A 5,883-nucleotide genomic window follows, 5' to 3' on the forward strand; every position below is an offset into this window, starting at 1 on the left:
AAATTCTGTGTCAAAAAAAGAAAAGGATTTGGGTTAGATTAGCCGACATCATTGTATTTGAAAGAATTTTCAAAATGATAGCCATTCTAATCTTCTAGAATTATAGAACAGTCCTGTTGCCATTCTTGCTGTGTTTCCCATTGGATATTGTCCATTTGTGCATTGGTGAGTTCTTTATAGAAGAGGGAGGCCGAGAATTGGCTGTATACATATGATTTAGTCTGGATGTACATGGTAGGCCTATAAATTCCATCAGGGGTTGCAGGTTTTCTATAATAGCATCTATTAAAAGAGAATATTGGTGATAAAACAACTTAGGGGTGGAGAATTTCTCTCTAAATTCATTCAAAGTCAGCTGTTTACCTTGGTTAAAAAGTTGATCCACATATTTAATTCCTTTAAGAAGCCAGTTCTTCCAAAAAAAATACTCTTCCATTAATCCGTTTAAGATTATTGAACCATATGAATGGTGATATGTATTTGGATGAATTGGAAGAGGTACGATACATTATAATCTGTTTGGCTGTAAACTGGGCATTTTTACATTTAAAATATTTATTTTTTGTATCAAATACATAGCAATCAGATGGAGACAAAGGCCAGACCATACTACTTTCCGCACCAACCGAAGTAGGGGTGAAAAAGTATTCAGCTTGACAAAACCAATACTGTGCTTGCTTTAAAATAAAGGCAGAATGATACTTAATGAAATCTGAAAAGCCTATTCCTCCATGCATGACTTTTCTTTTAAGTTTACCAAGGGAAATCCTATGTTTTTTCTTCCCCCAAAAAAAATTTGGCAAGACAAGTAGCAACATCTTTAAAGAATTTACAGGGAACTGGGTTCGGAAGCATAAATAAAATGTACAAAATGATCGGGGAAAGCATAATTTTAATGGATTGAAGACACTCCCACCAAGACAAGTATTACGGGGACCAGGAATCAACAAAGTTTTTAATTTTTGTTAATACAATATTGATATTTTCTTTAATAATATCTTTAGCTGATGCAAACATTTGCAGTCCTAGATATTTAATCTTCTTAGTGCACCATTTAATACCATATGTTTGAACAGAATGTTTGGTACAATGAATATTTAGGGGTAGAATTTCCAATTTATCCATATTCAATTTGTAACCTGATGCTAGTGAAAAGCAGGATATAATATCTAACACTCTGAATGCAAAAATTGTGTCCCTGCTTCAGTGTCAGACTAAGTGTTCACATTCAGAGGCTATCTATATGGCGGCCCTGGACTTGAGCTCGGCCTTTGACACTGTAATTAGGCAGATTCTGTGGGAAAAACTATTGCATTTAGGTTTTCCTCTTCATTTAGTGGCACTCATTGCGCTACTTCACTCCTTTACCTCCTATAGGGTATGATTAACCAAGGAGGGAGCTCTAAATGGACCAATAGAGACGGAAATTGGGCTCATACAAGGTTGTACTCTGGCAGCTGTTCTTTTCAATTTATATATTTCGAATGTTGAACAGTGTTGGAATGATGCCATTATTTTCCCAGCAAAACTTGGCCATTTAAAAATAAATTGGCTTGGCTTTGCAGATGATTTGTTAATCATTGATAAAAACTCCTTTTGGTCTACAAACCAAATTGAACCTTTTCGCTGGATTTGCAGAATCGCATAACCTAACAGTGAACCAAGCGAAATCACGAATTGTTATTTTTTCAGATGGCAAAAAAAGAGCTAAGAAGGTTTGAATGGTTAGTAGCTTGTGAAAGAATTGAACTTGTGCAATCATTGAGGTATCTGGGATACACACTATCTGACCAGAACAAGCCATTTCCAAGAAATGCCACACCATGATGAGATGAGAGATGCACTTAGTTTGGTTTTAGGGCTCTCTGTGATGTGGCATAAAGCAATAACAGTGTTGGAGACTGTTCGCTGAGGTAAACAATCATGTGTCTAAGCAAAGGATGTATTGCATGTTGGCCAATATTATAAATGTCGATGACAAGTAGTGTATGCCTCTTGACTACATGCATGTGCCATTGAGCCTTCATAGAAAGAGGAAATACTCTTAATGGCAACATGAGATAAAACCAACTTTTCAGCTTTACTGGAAACCAAGCCTTGCACCTCTCAAACTTTCCAGAAAGATCCACAGTGTTCCTCAATACATGTGTAGATACATATTAGCCAAGTAATATCAGATTATACCCACAAAGCCAATGAAGTGCTAAAACCCCATGCCTATCCTTGCTGTCCCATGCAGTCACTACCAAAATGTATCATATAACCTGTAGCACTAAAGGGACAGTGCAAATAGAAACCTTCATCATTACGTTTTCAATATTGTGCTACCTGTTCTTCATTTGAGAAGATGGGTTACAGGAATATACCCTCCCAGGCTCGTTCATTTCCCACAAACCTATATTGTGCACGTCTGGTGCTGAGCTCTTATTATCACTAGAACCTAGGAAGTTCCAATGCAACAGTCCTTCCAACTGCCCCATAGGATGGAAAGAGAAGCTCAACAAAGAAAGTTAAGTGTTATGACTTTTGCACCCATATATTATAGTGCTGCGGTTGCTGCACTATAGTTGAGTATCAAGTACCATAGGAAACCCAAAAAATGAATTGCTAATAACTTTTAACTTGTATGACAGATTAGGCAGAGATTTTGCAAAGGAAATTGCACTTACTCTCCTATTCGGCAGTATAACCCCTGCTATGATAGAAAATGACATTGGAAATGTAAGTGCGTCACACAGAACAATGAAGGTATGGAGGCATCGTAGAGGGCTAGGGAGGGAAACATGAGATTAGGGTCATGCGGGAGAATGCTAGGAGAAGAGAGGCACCTGCTGTGTGACTGGGAGGGCATAGAACTATTTTGTTTTCATATTTTTTCCTGATAACAGTGGCTATCTGTAGTACATTGCTATTATAGCCGTGGTTATGGGAAAATGTTTTTTTTAAAAGAGAATAAAGAAAAAAGTATTTGTGCAGCTACAGTGAGGTGGGGAGTGGAACATATGCCAAAGGCCCTGGCTAGTGGGTTCGAAAGGCATGGCAAGTGGCCACCTAGTGGGTGTACGTTGACCAGATTTATCACAACAAAACTCTTGTCATGACCCGCTTAACGCGGCACGTTCCTTTTGCAAAGCCCATGAGTACAGAAATATTATAAGAGAAGGGATTCACATTGACATACAAAATGGCATTATGGGGGACATGACTTTATAGGGGACATCAATGGGAGCACGCTGAGTTAAGCTGTTAATGACTTCCCGCTCTGCTGAATTTCAAAGGTTTTGCTGCGTTAAATCTGGATAACTTAAAAGCACTTTAACTAAAGTTTTTTCGGCTGTGTACACTATACATGTTCCCCCAATATGTTTCTTTTGGACCCCTTTCAGGCCCACTAGTCAGGGCCATTTTTAAACACTACCTTTCTTTCCTGCTCACTAGTCAGGGTTTTTGCCCATGACTATTGGCCCCGGCCTTTATCCGTGGCCCCTTGACATGTTGCCCCAATAGCTTTCTTCTATTCCCACTAGGCCATGCCCAGTGCCAACAGACTTTGCCCGTGGTTACTCTACATATTGCTCCAATAGGTTTCCCAAATGGTCCGACTAGCCACGGCCTTGGGCCGGGCCTAACTACTAGGTTTCGTTTGAGCACTCTAACCATGGCCTTTGGTCATGCTATTGGCCACAGCCTTTCGCCGTGGACACTTGACATGTTGCCCACTAGGTACTCTGTCCACTATGCATGTTCCCGCAATATGTTTGTTTTGGACCCACTAGATGGCCACAGTCTTTGGCTGTTTACAGTATGCATGTCTTTTGGGCACACCAGAGGCTTTTTGCCATGGCCCCTTAACATGCTGCCCACTAACTTTCATTGGGGTCCACTAGCCATGGCCTTTGGCTGTGGCCTCTTTCCATATTGTACGATTTTGTTCCTAAAAGTAACCCAGTAGCCTTAGACTTTGACTACACCCATTACCACCCAACTCACTGTAGCTGTAAAATTCCACTTTTTTGTCTTAATCCCACTTTTTTTAACTCTCTCTTTTAATAAAGTGTTTCCCCTATAACTGCGGTTATCAATGTTCTACAGATAACTACAGATAACCGCAGTTATCCGTAAACGCACACAAAAAACGTGGTTATCGGTCAAAAATATATAAAATCCCAAACTTTTTCCTGCCCTCCCAAGCACTCACCAAGTGCCCCCCTCCTCGTGCCATACGCCCCACACTCTCCTCAAGTAATTTGTCACTACCTAGCCCCCTCTTATTCCCACCGCCAACACTTGTCCTTTCGTCTCATGCACTTTCATTCCCGATCTAGTTTTCTATCGTAACTGAGATTATCCCGCTGGATAACCTTGGTTCTGCGAAAATGTTTGAGCCCTGAAATTGGTCCCTAGTCCCCACCAACTTCCGAATTTCAAATGGTGTCCTTTTAGCCTCTCAGACCTTTAATCTGATGCCATTTCATCCTCTTCCTTCAAATGGTATTTATTCCACTTTCCGTTTTTGGCTAACACCAGTTGCACCCATTTTAACCGCAGTTATCATTCGCATCAAGCGAACAAACATTTCTGCAAAGCCTTGCTGATGGATTGTGGGACACATAGATAGCTATAATTTTAGGAGAAGTGGGAACCCCTTCTCTGTCAAATATTTTAACAACTACTGGATGGAATAACCTCATGCCTGTCCTGGAAATTCTATTAGCCAACCTCAGCCTCTCTGTTGCAAAGCACCAAGACTGATATAAAGGTATTAAGGAGCAGAGGCACCCTATTCTCTGTCGTGTACTTTTAAAACTACTGGTTGGATTTAGCCCAAACCAGTCAAGGAAATTAAGGCAATGTTTTGTGCCCAAATTGTTTCTTATTTGGTCCAAATCTTCAAAGCGGTTTCCGTGCTATGGCTGTTCATAAACTACACTTTTTCTCGATAGGGAAATTAATGGAATTAGGCTGAAAACTGGGTTTCTATGTTTTCTTAATAACTTTTTCATTTTGTAACATATTTATCCCAGCATTTCCAGTTGGGCGGGGGGGGGGGCTTGGAAACCTTTGCATTTGGAAAATGTCATTGAAATCCTTCCAGCAAGTACAAAGTTATTAGCCTTGCTGAGCCTCTCTGCTGCAAAGCACCAAGGCCGATATAAAGGTTTGATAGGTCTCTGTCAAATATTTTAAAAACTACTGGATAGATGTACCCCAAGCCAGTTAAGGAAATTAAGTCATGTGTTGTGCCCAAGTTGTTTCCTATTTGGTTCACAACTGTCCAGCAGATTTTTTCTGCTACAGCTGTTCAAAAATTTCCCTTTTTCTTTATCGGAAACGGTGGTATTTCGTTTTCTTAATAACTTTTTCATTTTATAATCTATTGTTCCCATAATTTGCAGTTCAGGCGAGAGGGCCTTGACAAACATTTAAGTTGGTACATTTCATCCAAATCCATCCAGCAAGTCAAAAGTTATAAGCAATCGAAATTTGGGAAAAATGGCTGCTTTTAAATTTCTCAGCCTCTCTGCTGCAAAGCACGATGGCAGAAATAGCTATATTTTGGGAGAAGGGAGCACCCTCCTTTCCTGTCCAATATTTTATAACCTACTGGACAGAATTACCCCAAACCTATCCCAGAAAATAAGTCAATCCTTTGTGCCAAATTTGTTTCTTATTTGGTCCAATTCCCTCCACCTGTTTTTCCGGTTCGGAGGCCAAGAATTTCGACTTTTTCCACTATGGGAAAATGAATGGAATCTTTCCCCAAATTTCCAGTCTGGGGTTGCCCGGGACTAACTTTTTGTTTCAAATATATCAGGCAAATCCGTCATGTAAGTAAACATTTATTAGCAAAACAATGTTCTGATTTTTTATGGATCTTGGCAA

This window comes from Ambystoma mexicanum, chromosome 6q (assembly GCF_040938575.1).
Source record: "Ambystoma mexicanum isolate Mex_15411 chromosome 6q, UKY_AmexF1_1, whole genome shotgun sequence".
NCBI lineage: Eukaryota > Metazoa > Chordata > Amphibia > Caudata > Ambystomatidae > Ambystoma > Ambystoma mexicanum.